The sequence below is a fragment of the Rissa tridactyla genome, chromosome 4, assembly GCF_028500815.1.
Source record: "Rissa tridactyla isolate bRisTri1 chromosome 4, bRisTri1.patW.cur.20221130, whole genome shotgun sequence".
Lineage (NCBI taxonomy): Eukaryota > Metazoa > Chordata > Aves > Charadriiformes > Laridae > Rissa > Rissa tridactyla.
Window position 1 is genome coordinate 9254121 of NC_071469.1, and position 15329 is coordinate 9269449.

Consider the following 15329-nt stretch of genomic DNA (forward strand, 5'->3'; position numbering starts at 1 on the left):
GATATTATATATATTTTTTATATTATTACAGTATTTTTGACATTTATAAAATATAGATATACATGGGTTCTTATACAGTCAAGTTGTATTTTGAAAGCAAGTATTATACTTGACCCACTCAAGTAACAAGGCTCTTCCCCTTCAGGATGATCTATTTCTTTTATGATGTCATACTACTTCAGGAATTTAATCTGCTACTTTTTCTAGCCTCCTTCCATCACTCCTCTGACTTCATATAGCATTTCTAGTTTTTGAAGAATCCTGAAATGTTTTCTAGGTAAGGAGGTCCAGTACAAACCCAATCATTTTTAGCCTTTATGTTTGCAAGGGGCATCTGACAAATGGGGTGGCTTTTGACCAGTCTCCCCGTCATAATAACAGGGTGGTTTGGGCAATGTGTAATTCTCTGTTGTTGAAACACAAAGCACTAACTGTTAAGTCAGACACGGAGAAGGTTTGCAGCCTGAGCTTTACCAAAATGTCATAAAAAATGAGATCTCACCAGTGCCGACCTCAGCAGGAAGGGCTGCGTGGTCTCACCTCACCCCCACCCAAAAGTGGGGCGTAGCTGCTCAGGGCTTCACTCACCACAGGCACAACCAAATAAAGTCTTCCCAAATTCCAACACCTTCTTTCTCCTGTATAGAAAGGACAGATTATTAATGAAAAGCATACTACAAAATCTTGACTTTTTCCAAGGATGTTAAGAAGCTGCAACTATATAATCCAGTTATAATCCATATGTCGCCCCTACCTCTAAACTCTTAAATACAAGCGTATGTTACTTGAAGTGTTGAGGGTGTGTGTTTTTGTTTTTAAGAAGAGCTCTATTTAGCTGCAAGCACCCAGCTACTAATTAGATCTGCAAGAGGCACTCCAAAGTTTTGTTGTTGTTGTTTTCTGAGTAAACAGGGAAGCGATGTGTGCTGCGCTGGCCTTGCCAGGGCACCACATAGCTCTCACTTCCGAGGGTGAAGTAAACAGCTTAAGGAAGAAGAGCTTCGAGGATTGTGTCATACAAGCATTAATATAATGCTCACATCAGCAGCACTGTGGCTTTTTAATTTAAAGCATGTATTCCTCCGAGAGTTACCATTATCTCATTTTTTTGCACTCTACCTATTATACAATTCTTTTTGGAGTTCTTAACGTGACTGTCAGGGCTTCTGAAAAGCAGCAATCGCTACCCCCAGCCACCACCAGCCCTTTAAAAGGGCCCAGAGGGGAAAGCCAGCACATCAATTGTTACAGCTTTCAATTCTTCTTTTTAAAAGGAAGAGTTAAGTGTTATTTTATATATTTTTCATGCATAATTTCAGTTATTTCTCGGTAAACATATATCCCAGGGCTCTGGCATTTCATCACAGAAGTTTAATTGAAAAAGGGGGGGGTTGAATGCAAAAAGCGGGGGGGGGGAGGGGGCGTGGAAAGATTGGGACCGGGGGCAGTTCAGCCTTCGGGGGGAGCCATCACGCCGCGACACCCCCACGCGCGCCCCGGCCCGGCCACCTCCCGCGGGGCCGCGGCCAGCGCGGCGCCATGGCGCCCCCTGGCGGCGCCTTGGGGGGACGCGGAGGTAAGGCCATCAGCCAGGCGGGGGCGGGGGGGCAGGAGGTGGCGGGGGGAGAGCCGGCCTCGCTTGATGACTACACAATGAGGAGTGATATATTTTAATTTAAACACCATAAACCTATTGAGTGCTTAATTAACTTTAACCGTCTTTAGGGGAATGAAGCCAATTTGAGGGGGTCAAAAGGAGTTGTTTCAATATCAAACAGTTTTACATAGTCAATCCATTCATTCAGCCTACAGCTACTGATTAACACACAAAATTAACATGTTAGTAAAAATTCATATTCAGGTCTCTGGGGAAATTAAGATGCACATGCACAGAGCATGATTAGCACAACTATTGTTTTCCCCCAACAATATAATTTAATGGGTTTTCAGAATTACAGAAAGAGAGACTTGGTGCTGGTTTGAATTGATTATTTACCACAAAGCTTTGAAATATAGAGAAGACGGAAAACATCCTGAGCCAAGAGGCCAGCAACGGAGAAAAAACAGGAGCAGAGCAGGTCCCTGCCGCAGAAGGGTATGGCTGGAGCAGGGGACCTGGCGAGCATCAGGCCCTCCTGTGTCCCATAGCATGGCTGCCCCATCCATCGGCTACCCCAAGAGCTCTTCCCTTTGCCCTCACCTGCTGGTGCCTTCCTCTCCACCTCCCCTCCTTCCCTTTCATGTCTCCATGTTATTTTTCCATTGTGTCATTTGTTTTAGTAAGAGAACAAACAGCTTGAGGCTTCTTCCTATGCCTCAACATATTGCACATGCCAATTACTTTTCAGAAATAAGAGGATTAGGAAGGGCGCCAAACAGACAAAGCAAAGGTGAATAAAAGAGACGATATTTTACAAATATACAACTGGCAAGCCAATCAAAAATCACAGCCTGGAGGACCTGTCTTAAGTAATACTGAAATAAAACGAGAAATCCTCAGTAACTTCAGCAGTTTTCAGATCAGGCCCTCACACGGGGGAATTACCTCCCCATGGTATCCCAGAGGGCAAATCGTCATTTCCAGTCCCGAGTGGCACTGGGAGAGTGACCAGCCACGCAGTCACACATGGAGGGGGGGGTTCATATGAGGCCACCAAAGCCCAAAGGTCAACAGCAGAGCAGGAAGACAGAGTAGCAAATGTCTGATTTCTTGCGTGACTAAACTATCAGTAGGCTTCTTTCGTATTCAGCAGGTTAAAAAAAAAAATAATTAAAAAATGTAGTCATATGGGGTTTAGATCAGCTATTTAGGTTAAAAAAAACACCCCTTTCCCTTTTATCTGAATAATGTATCCGAGGTCTACACAAAGATAGATTAACTGTCAAGCTAATAAAGGTCTTGTGACTAGCAAATGGTCCCCTGGCTTTCTAGGTCTAACCTGTTAATTGTTTTACGACAGTAAAGTCAGAGAGATGCGGAATTCCCTCATCATAAATGCAGATGACCGTACATGCAGCTGGTTAGAAGTCTAGCTGCTACATCCATCTACTATGTTTGAGCTACCAGACTTGGGGTCCCACAGAGCTCCAGTCTGCGGTGAGCGAGAAGTTTATAGCCACAGCACCTGTGGATACCAGCAACATCCACAGTCATGAGGACAGTCTGGAGCAGGAACTGGTGATCCTTCATGAGATAACCAGGATGAAACTGGTGCCCAGAAAGACTGTGCAATCTCCATCCAGGTCATTATTTTCCAAAACTCAACTACTGCAAAGCCCCGTGCAACCTAATACAACTTCTGAGTTAGCTCAGCCTTCAACAAGAGATTGGACTAGATGACTTCCAGAGATCACTTCCCACCTACTTCCCACATACATTAAATTCAATTAGAATCCCAAGTGCTGGAACAAGAATACAGGTATCTATTTACTTGGTATTGCAGAAGCATTTGGCAAAGGAAAGCAAACCAAAATCTAATAGAAATCAGCAAACGATTAGTTGGGTCAGAATTTTTGATTTACCTTAACAAGACTTACGGTTCCACAGTTTAGCATCTGGGCATCTTTGTACAGGTCTAATTTAAACACCTAACAGAATTGAATTATTAAGATGGCTAACAGTTATGAATCTATATTTAAATGATCATTTTTGAAACAAGGACTAACGAGACAATAGCATAATCCCATTCATACTTGCGTGTGATTTCCATTCTACATCTGATTTAGAGTAGTTTTCTATGTAGGAAATTTTAAAGACCAAAGAATTTGAAAGACATCTGGAGTCTGACAATCAGAAAACAGCATTAAAGCAAAATACTGGGGGTAGTGGAGAAGAAGGGGATCGGGACCTGAATGTCTCATGAAAGCAGAGTTTAGGAAACTAATGTTTGGTTTACGATCAGCTGATTTTTTGCAAAAACTGTGGTGAAGCATGCGAAAGTGGAAAGTTGGTAGCTACCTTGGACTCAGCCCTTACTCAAACACTGGAAGGACCACAAGAGAATAAGCACGGTTCAGCAGTGGTTATAGTTAAGGTCCTTGCAGAACACGATACCATGTAATAGCGATCCACAGTAATATTTTAAGAAAGGGAAGTGGCTTGTTTATTGCAATGATGGAAGTCAGGAATAGCTCATAATGGGAAAAGTTAGAAAACTTAAAAATAACTCCAAAGAAGAAAAAATACATTTAAAGTGATGGTGTTAAAAATGAATCTGAAGTGTGGGAAAGCAAGATATAAAAATCAGGATTGTGATGTTACAGAGATATGAGGACTCTGCAGAACAGACAGCCAAACTTAGGGAAGCAAGGAGGTTAACTAACTTTCAGAAGTCTTCTCACTACTTAATCTGTTTAACCAGCAATACATAAACAGAAAAGGAGAACTAGGAAAATACAAAGAGGCAAAAGTATTTCTGTTAACGGGATTCAGCACAAAAAGAATCTTGCCATTTCACAGATACTGAGGACATGGTCTGCCAGAAAACCTATTCATATTCAGTAAAATATCCCATAAACAGAGACACTTGAGAAAGGAGGTGGTTGTTTTCAGTGAATTTGCACTAAAAATTAGGACCAGACAAGGCTGACGAAGGTTTCCAAGAGAGGCAGACATTGTAGCTATTAAAAGAAATTTTGTTTGAATACCGACATACACTTAAAAGAAACAGCAAAGGCCAAAGGATGATCATACTTAAAACCCGTGTAAAAGACAGGTGTGTTGTGGATGGGCCTGAAAATCGTGAGTCCATTTCGCTGGATCTGTCTGAGTCTACAAGCCAGAGATCTGGATACGTTCTGTCGATTGAGCAGGCAAAGCAGCAGAGAGAAGGAGTTGGAAGTCTGCCTCTGGCTGAGTCTTCTTTACATCGGTATCAAGCAAGAGTAGTTAAAAACACATCAGGTCTTCTCCCAGTGCAGTGTGAAACCAAATAAGTACAGCATCTGTAAAGATGAATGAAAGCCTCCTGTCCTACAAACAGGATTTGCCAAAACTGCCAAACTAAGAACATGTGGTTATTATTTAGGCAGTATTGAAAACTCTTTTGATCAAAGCGCCTTCTAAGGATCTGCTACTGAAATCATCTAAATTGACTGTAAACGTGTCAGGATGGGTGTTGAGAACAGGGAGCACTAAGATACTGTCAAAACTAAACATGAACCAGCCAGGTGACACCACCCCATTAAGGGCTGAACTCCAGGCAAGGCTCAGTAAACCGTTCAGGAAGAGGTATGTCACAGTTTGGGCCGGGCTGGCCAATGACAAGACAACAGATGCTCTCCCCCAACTCTTGCTCCAAGGAGAGGAAGAAGACAGATAAAGAGAGTTATGAGTTTAGAAAAAACTAAACTACTTTAATGAAATATTAATAATGCAATTAAAAAAAAAAGGAAATAATGGAATAGATGCAATATACACAGATATACACAAAACCGTCTCAAGCTCCCAGGGAGACGTCACTGGCAGGCACTGGGGAAGTTCCAGATTGGACTCAGCGACAAATGGGAACTGGAACACACTGACTGGGATCAAAAGGCAGATGAGCTGACAGGGTCCTCCTCAGACATCAGTCATTGAAGAAAGAGAGCCATTGAAGAAGAGCCCTTGGAGAGGAACCAACCTGATCCCTTTCATCCCTCAGCTTTTATACTGAGCATGGCAGATGGGATGGAATACCCTATTGGTCAGTTTGTGTCACCAGACCTGTCCCCTCCTCCCCACAGGTGCAACCCCTCCATGGGGTAAACATCCAAGTCAGCTGACCCTGGTGGCCACAGCAACAAGTGTGAGCAAGAGCCTCTCTCAGCCTTCACTGAACAGAAGGTTGGCTCTGCTTCACCCCAAACCAGGACAAGGCGTCACCATGGGAAGAAGCAAGATGCTGGCTCTAGACAGATTTCTGTATTTATTTTTAAATACTTGAAAAAAGTGGGCACACGCATTGTGTAGATAGTAGAAGTCTCTACTTTCAAAATGTTCTAACTTTGGAAAACCTCAGAATTTCTCTGTCTTTGTAATGGGCAATTCAGAAACACAACTGCATTCAAATTTCATGAAAATGAGGGGCAGAGCATCCACTAAATAAACTGCTTAGCATTACTTGTGACACTAGATACTAAAAAGTGTGAAAATTAGTTTCCGTGGCTCATGTTCAGGGAATTTAAATGTGTAGATAACATTTTCCCAGCGTAGAAGCACTGTAAATAAAAAGTGACAGTACAACTAAGAGGAGTACCAGTACACACTGCCTTCCAGGAAGGCAAGAAATAAAAACACCGCTATTACATTAATTACTTTTTTTTTTAAAAATCTTTAGCTTTGGCTGCTGCAAATCAAAGGATCCCGTGACATTTTATGGATGGAGATACTTTATTCCATGGAAAGGCATTAGCAAAAATAGGACTATTTATGAGCAAAATTCTATAAATGACAGGAGATAGGGCATATACACAGCAAGAGAATTTTCCACTGGCCTTTCTCAGAATCTATGAGCCAAAAGACTCAAGGAGAAATTTAGAATGCAACAGCATAACACATATAAGATGTAATAGAAGGGCTTGTACATAAAAAATATTACTGAACCAAAAAATTATATTAAAAGTGAAAAATTGTTTCAAAATATTTGACTAGAAAACATTTACATTTATAGCAAACACAAGATAATTTTTATAACACACACAGCAGCAAAAAAAGAAATTTTCATCATGATAGATCAACAGATACGTACTGAGAAGCATCTTTCATGAAGTCTCCAAGTCTCCTGGCAGAGAAAGTTGAGGGAGTGAATGAACCACCATGTGTCTTTGAAGAATTTCAGAAAAGCAGCCACTTATTTCCCTCACTTACATAAGATTACTTCCTATCAAAAAACAAGTGATAAATAATGATGGAATTACCTCATCAGCTATTTAGTTAAACCACATCGTTATAAATTTAGCCCCATAATTTGCTTTATCACAACATAATAAATCATAAGTAGGTGATTCACAGATAAATTGCATGCAAAGGCCAAAAGATACAGTTTGTATCTAAGAATAAGTGAGCAGGTATATTTTCAATAACATAAATGATTTAATCTAACACAGAATGAGCAACACAACTAGTAGGCAAAGTTTGTAAACTCTGTGTGTAGATCCTCAAGCTCACACAATACCATTACTTGGGTATGCACCGGTACACGGAATATATTTGAACTTATTTAATATAACTCTCCGCAAGTATACAAAAAGTTCTGAAGCACTTTTGCTAGCTGGCAAAAAGAACGTTTAGAAAAAAACCTGAATTTATTTCAGATTACATGTTGTCTGGCAATTGTTTAACTTTAAATAAATAAATAAATGGAGGCGGGGTGTGTGTGTGTGTGTGGAATCGTGCAGAAACTAAGTCGTCCATTCACAACTTGCATCAGTAATTCAAGTTGAAATGCACGAACACACATGACATCTGCAAATTCTGTGTATGTTTTCCACTGAAACTGCACAGGCACTTACCAGTGGTGTATGACAGGACATGAGCATACATACGTTTTATAGAGGTTCACAGTAGTATTTTCTAGAAGGCTATGTGGTTTTGGATTTGCAAAGAGTGTTCCTTTATTTTACGTATGTGATGAAAATGGTACTGGATACAATGACATTTTTCTGTGAACTTTTTGTATAGCACAAGTGAGAGGCTGAACTCCATTTAAAAACAGAAGAGCAAAAGCTTTTCCTATTATGATCTTTTCAAGCAGAATAAGTGAAGAGTTATGGCAAGTTCATGCCACTTCTAAGATGTTTAACACAAGTATCATAATTGTCACTTAATGGGTCAGGAAACAAAGACAGACTTGTCTCAGCGGTGTTGTCTGTTCTCTATAGATCACACTTATTTTCCTTTCATATTTAGGAAATGTAATTATGTCTAATTCAAATTACAAGAGAATAATTACACAAAGCCATTTTTTTCTTTACAGTTAATCCTCTGAATATTTTATTTGCCAAGGCATACAATTTTCCAAAAAGAAAACATTAACTTATATGGCCCATATGGAATTTATTTAATTATATGATATTCCAATATGGTTCCCTGCAATTTATTACGTTAATTAGTTAGATTATGTGTGAAACACTTTATAATGACCCCATTCCTTTACTTTATGCGTATTTTTTTTAAAATCCTTCTAATGAGCCATTTTTGGCAGTTGTAAGAGATAGCTGTGCTTTGCAGTTTAAACAAGACATATTACAATTTAAATCAACTTTGATTTACTGAAGATTTTGAGCACCTTAAACTGCATATTTTGTAAGACTGCAATCTCCTTACTATAATGAAACACAAGAGTTGGATAATATTGTGTATTTCATATCATAACTGAATTCTACACTACTTTGGGAGTAAATGCTATGGTATTGATTACAATCGGGGGCAGGAGGGGAAGTCTTCCAATAGTTCTTCAACTAGGAGGGCAGAAGAGGATTAAAAGAAAGCCTCTAACAATCAGCATGTGCAAATCTCTCCTGGAAACAGGCCAATGAGCTAGATCAACACGGATTTTTGCAAGAAAGCAAGTTACTGTTTGTTTCTTGCAACTTAACTACAAGTTACTACTATGATGTGATCAGAGAAACAGACCATTAAACATAAAATCCCTTCCATGATGCCTTCTGCGGGAAACATTTTGCAGCCGTCATGGGGTACCGTCTCACTCAAAACTGCATTTTACACATGCAATTTTCCTTTTCTTACTAAAATGAGGAATGCACTCTACTTCCTTGCCTGAGTTTTCAATAGCAAAGGTGAGCACCTTTAGGTAGATACCAGGGGTTTTGTGCCAATGCAGCCTTACATGTCAGGGCTGGAAATACATTTCCAGGACCATGCTTGGACTCCTAATACATCCCGCATTTGGCTGTGAATTCAAGTCTAGATATTCAGTCTCCAAATACACCCTCTGTATACATAGGTGGATGCAGTATTGACAGAACATCCTTTTCAGCTATAGATGCTAAACCTCAAGATTTACCCACCTGGTACTACACACCTATCACTGAATACTTGATAAACATTGTTAGGTTGTGGGTTTTTTCATATTCATTCTGTAAACTGAGAACAAAATCTCACTTTCTTCACCACAAGTTTCAGCCTAACACTGCACGGACCACCACTGTACCACAGTGACACACGAGCTCACAGAGAAAAGTACTGGTGAACTGGGATGTACACCCATGTACATGACAGCAGAAGTCTTAAACTAAACTCACTTTAACAAAAAATTCACTATGGCAGGAGAAACACTCTCTCACAAACAGTATAAAGAAAAATCCAGACTTAGATGTCATGATAGGATCCATCTTTTGCAAATAGTACAGATATCATTTGCTTGTAGGTAGTAGAAGACAGAAATAGGGTTGCAAAAAGCCCTGATGCTCAATGGTGAGGGCAATGGATGCTTAACACACAAAAAATCCATGAAGAAATTCAAGTTGAACAAGCCTCTCTCCTTAGATCCTGAAAGGTTTTGCCAATGTGTCATCTGAAAATATATTAACACTTCAGAATCACTGATGTTGGCCCAAATGTCACATTTGAGTCAGTTTCCAATTATTATCTTACCATTTATATTCATTTTCTCTTAATGGGAGCACTGTTAGAGCACTATAAAATATTCTGCTGTGGCCACATACATTTCAAAGACTTGACAGGCCAGACAGTCGCAGAAACCCTATACATACTTCAGATAACCTAAATTTTTTGACCAACAGCTACTGATGTAACAGTAAAAATAACAGATGGCGGCAGAGAAGAAGGGGTCAGGGTTTATTCCAACCAAACTAAGCTTGTGTTGATTTCCTCCAACTGTTATATTCAATTTTCATCCACTTCCATACACAGTCCATATTCTTAAAATGTTTATATACTTTGTGTTACATCTTTTGGCTTGACTGTAGTTAACAAAACCAAGAAAGTTCAGGACTACATTATTCTTTATATCTGAAAGAACAATGGAAATATTGCTACATGTGCATAGTGCAACAGACATTGCATCTCATGCAAATGCCATGAATTTTGGCTGCACTGGAGATTTTTCTGGCACCAGGTCCACCAAACCTAACCCCAAGTCATTAAAGATTGCAAATCAAACCCCTACACCTAAAAATACTCACGACAATTTGCAGGTCTATTTCATAAGGTATAAGCAAAATCCAAACTTAATTTCCCTCCAGGTCTGCAAGCAACTGGTTCCTTAATTTTGCATTTCACATGTCTCCATACTAAGCTAGTACAAAACCAAAAAAGTCAGTCTTACCAAAGTGGTCATTTAGGTGTCTTCCTGTGTCATAAAATGCAGCAAACATCAACCACAAGATAATCAATGCAGATAATTTAATATATTTACATTCTTTCATTTTAATAAAATGACTCACACGCTTGCTCCTGAAAGACTGCTCAGTGAAGGCACTCTTCAGTGTACATTCCTTTATCAGGATATCCTTGAAGAAAAATTTCACAATCAATTTATTAGCCTAAGAAGGTGTGTATTAGCCCAACCACACCTTTTTCAAACTGCAGTTTTGCAGAATCAATATCCTATATATTACTGTATAGCAAGAAGGAGGTGTATCTCAGTGTCCCTTGGATCACAGAGGCACTAACCAGCAAGAGGAAGGAGGACTGTCTAAATTGTTGCAACCGCTTCCTTGGACATCTCCCACAACGGTGCTTGCTTGCAGGTCACAGCTGAGAGCACACCCCAGACTAATAGTTTAGTTTTCAGTGCAAGTTCTTAGAATGTCATTAAAGGCTCTCTGACAGTGAGCTTTTAAAGCACCTTATCTTGCTTTAATGCTCTTTAGAGAAGAATTAAATAGGACTAATACATTCACAATGAAGTATATATGAATAGTTCAAGGATGTCTGCTTATGCCCCACATATTTTTTTTTTGCAGAGAGTGAAGTAGTGACCAGATATAGATCATATAAACCATATTCAGTTCCCACCGCTAAATACCTCTGCACATCACAGCTTGTCTCAGCACTTCCTCATGACCTAACAACCAACTAGTCTCTGAGGCCTATACCGTCTTTCCCCATCAACACAGAGTCCACCATCAGAGCAGGGATTGCACTCTGTGTCATGCCTTGACTGGCGGGAATTGCAACACTCAAGATCAGTTCTTGAATCTTTTTGTGGTAGTTGCTGGATGCAACTCACAACAGCCACACAGTCTTAAGCCACAGCACTGTGTAATCCTTGACAAGTCTTTCCTGAAAAAATATCTGTGCACCGAGTCACAGGGCTCCTCAGTTCTTAGTTCCAAGTCTTTCAATACTGCAATAGTTTTAAATTAAATGATCAGTGATGAACAAATATTCTTTTCACGTGTATTGTACACTTCAACACATTACTGACAGTTTTAAAAACTCATGCATTAAAATCATTGTCTAGCTATGTATTTAAAACAATTAAGTCATCATTAATCCAGTAAATGCCATAACAGGCTTTTAGAAATTACAAAAGAATCCTTTCCCACTACATACATCGATATGGTATTTGTCTGACTAGGTGATCTTATTATGCACCAATTTAATGCTTTCTTAAAATATGTAGCAACGAAATGCACGAAGGAACAAAGTTACCCTACGTAATTATTTGACACTGTAAATTGCAAAATCCTGACATGCCAAGCTAACTAAAAACACATTAGTGCCAGCACAGGACCTCCCAATACACTTGGCACCAAAGGGTTAATCTCACACGTTTAATATCCTACCTCAAGCAAGAATAATTGTAGCAAGAAGAAAGCTCTTATGGTAGCCTTAGTAAGACCATGCTACTTCTTGAGAACACAACAGTAAAAAAGCCATGCAAATGGAGATGAATGGAGCACAACCCACCGAGGTAATTAAAAATGTATTTTCCATCTCCTAGTAATTGAATTGTGTACAAGCTGCAAGTTAATGAGGTCATCTACACTCGAGCACTGACAGGAAAGCAGGAATAATTATCTTTCAATTTTTTCTTATGTAGCAATTAATTTTAACCATTCGCCTACACCCCGCTCCCACTTCCCTCATTCCAGTCAGTCAAAGTCATAGCTAAGCCGAATTGACAAGCAATTGATACGGTAGCGGCACGGAGCCGCCGAGGCGGGCAAGGTAATCAAGGGGCTGCAGCTGTTGAGGGCTAAGCGCTTCCAGGTGAATGTCACCTGAGATTTTGCATTCTGCCACTCGGAGGACTTGGGACACACAGTAGTGCCTGACAGCACATCTGGTGCCAGGTGGGCAGGGAGGGGACATTGCTGATTTGGGAAGGGAACAGAAGGATGGACAAGGATTGATGAATGGACAAGACTTGAAACAAAAATGTCTTTTATTTTTTTTTAGGCCTCATCTACTATCATTGAGTACTGCATACTACATGTGGTAGCTGTATGAAAAAAGGTGTCATGCCTTGGCTTTTAATTCAAAAACAAACACCAATTAGACTCAAACCCTTATGTTGCCTCCTGTAACTGTCTGACATGGACTTACAGCAATTCTACACTTAAAAGGAACTAAACACGCGCCAAATCAAATCTGTGAGAGTGGGACACAAAGAGCAGTTTGGTACTTTGACCTGTGGACCGAGGCCTCCTGAGCTCTGTGCAGATGCCCACATTTATAATTGAGCTGGCAATCTCTGTGGTTCTTCCTTTGACCTGCACCATCTTTCAACAGCTAAAACGAGAAGTTCTGTTCACAGAAGGGCAGGCAGCTAGGATCTTTTAATAATGACACCACCACCAATGTACTTAACTCAAACATTTCACTAAAATGGTAAAGATCAAAGGGAGGAGGCTTACATGTTTGGTTATTAGTACAACTCCTACATTTCATCCCTTAGTTAAGACTACAAACATTATCAGCACATTGCATGCTAAACGGAGCACACTGCTGGACTCAAAGGTGGCCATGTGAGCCCATACTCCAGTAACAACTTGTCCCCGTGTGTCAGTGTATGTCAGCTTGTCCCACTTGCCCTCAAGCTAAATTTCTTCTACAATTTTTAATTATTATTTTTGGCTAGCATCTTGAGGAAGAAGCCCTTTCCTGACAGCAAGAATTCTGATTCAGACGCTCTTACATTCACGAATTATGACAATGATTGTGTCACACTCACCTGGCTGAGCAGAGCAGCAAGCCTGCCCAACAGGGTAAAACTCCGTCGCATTTGCTTTATGACTGCAGAGAAACACCATAAAAACGGTAGAAACTATTCTGCATCAGCAGTGGTGTAAACAGAGAAGAAATCTCAGACCATTGCCTTGGACTCCAAGTCCACAGTCCAGCTGCTTTCTCCTTTTACTAGCCAATTCAAGGGTTTTTTTCCAGTTGATTCTATGTATTTATTTCAGAAGTTTCCAACAAACATGTTTCCTTTTAGATGAGCATAATTTTCAAAGCAAAGCTTGGAATAAAAGGTAACAGAAGTTAGTGCCTGGTGCTTTACTTCATTAGAAATGCAAATAATGATTATTGTGTGGGTGAAAGTTAGTAGGCAACACCTGGAAAAGTGGTACAGATAAAGGTCACCTCAGCTTCAATTTAAAATTAGCATCAGGAATGAAATCAAAGGCAAGCAAATGCCAGCATGTAGAGACTGGAGGGAAAAGGACTCGTCACTTTCTTTTGAGCACATAAAGAATGTAACAACACATGACAGTGCAGTAATATAGCAATAGCAGTAATTTCTATAAATTTATTTTATTATCTTACTTTCTATATACTTTGCAACAGAGTCTCTGCTTTTCTTCCCATTGATGCTGTATTTCATGATTTAAAAGCTTTTGAGCTGAATATAAATAGACCAGGAAGTGGCAAATAAGAAGTTTGTTTCTCCTGAAATGAAGATCAATTTTTGCTTCTAGCAGGAGACTTCACAATCTCGATTTCTCGTGTCATAGGAAGATGTCTGATGCGTGCCTGTAGCGCATGTGCAGAGCAACACCTTCACAAATATCAGCAAAAGGACTTTCTACCAGAAAAAGAGTTATGCCTTTTGCTTTTTCCTTTGCTACTGAGCAGTGTCCAAGAGACTAGAAATTGAATCAGTATCCACTCAAAGAAATCACAAATGAAAACAAGGGCACTGATTCCCATTTAGCCAACCAAAAATGAATATTCTTGGGTAATCACAAAATAAAACCCAAAGCTTTTGCTCAGGATTGAAACATCACCACCACAACAAAAATACAACTTCCCGCACCAAGCCCCAGTACTTTAACTAACCGCAGCTGAGTGCGGCCTGGGACAGATGCAAACACCGGTGACAAGTCCAGATGAAAAGCAATCAGTTACAGTATTACAGAGAAAGGCACATCCATAAAGCTAGTATTCATCACTCATCATTAAATTCATTTGAAAACACTACGCACATGGACATGATGGAAAGACATGAACTGTACTACAAAGACAAAATCATTCTCAGTGGTTAGTTAAATGTTGTCAGTCAGTTCTAACCATTTCACAGCCAGCTTTCTCTCTGTAATGGCAGATTAAACTTGGCAGACTTGATGGGGCGTAATAAACTTCATGTAGCTACCACTCCTCCTCTTTTTGCAAAGCTGGGGCATGTTCATCCCTTTAGGTTTATTCCAGAAAGCCCAGATAAAACAAGAAGATCAGTTTCCATGTCCTCTGGAGGTTCTCCTGCTCTCATTAGAAGGGAAAGTTTGAATACATTTGCATAAACTGAGGAAGCTGCTTCATCCTCTCTCCTGCCACTGAAATGCAAGATGACAGAGGAATGAAGCACTTACTCGAACAGTGCCAGTGACCAAAGAGCAAAGACAAGGCTTAAATAAAAGGTTAACATCATACAGCTGCTTCTCTTCTGAACCCATACAACATTCTGCTGGGTCAGATAAATGGTCCATCCTGGGAAGCATCCTGTCTCCCACAGAGGGAAAAAGGAGATGCTATTTCATAAGAGCAGGCAACCTTGATCATTTTCAGTGGTTTGTTTTCCTTGCATCTCCCAGCATCCAAAAACTGTTGTCTTGGCCTATTTCTGGGGCACATCCCTGCTTAATCCTTTCAGTATCCGTTTATAGACCTGTTGTCCATTAATTTGTCTACTCCATTGCTGAACCTGCAGGTACTGTGTCTCTGCAACTTATTGTGGTAATTGATTTTAGGGTTTTACTTACCCACATTGTTTAAGACTTCTTCTGCTTGCTCATCTTCTGATTTTTTAGAAGTTCTCATATTATGCCAACAAAGTGTCTCTTTCCCTGATCTGCTTCTTCACAAAGTGATCCCAGTAGAAACAAGAGGTGATTACTCCTGAAGCTCAGCATAAATC

General features: G+C 40.0%; 1 protein-coding gene across 11 annotated transcripts in view; it reads right to left on the reverse strand.

Annotated features, from left to right (window-relative positions):
• Positions 1-15329, reverse strand: part of WT1 (WT1 transcription factor) — a 144765-nt gene that overhangs the window by 9843 nt on the left and 119593 nt on the right. For 6 of the 11 annotated variants that reach the window (XR_008466052.1, XR_008466051.1, XR_008466047.1 and 3 more), the window contains 3 exons: positions 13146-15310; positions 6729-10473; positions 71-638 (listed from right to left, as the gene is read on the reverse strand). The gene's annotated coding sequence lies outside the window, so the exon portion shown is untranslated. Of the gene's footprint in view, positions 1-70; positions 639-6728; positions 10474-13145; positions 15311-15329 lie in introns of those variants that run through there. The other 5 variants (XR_008466040.1, XR_008466041.1, XR_008466048.1 and 2 more) reach the window with 4 other exon arrangements.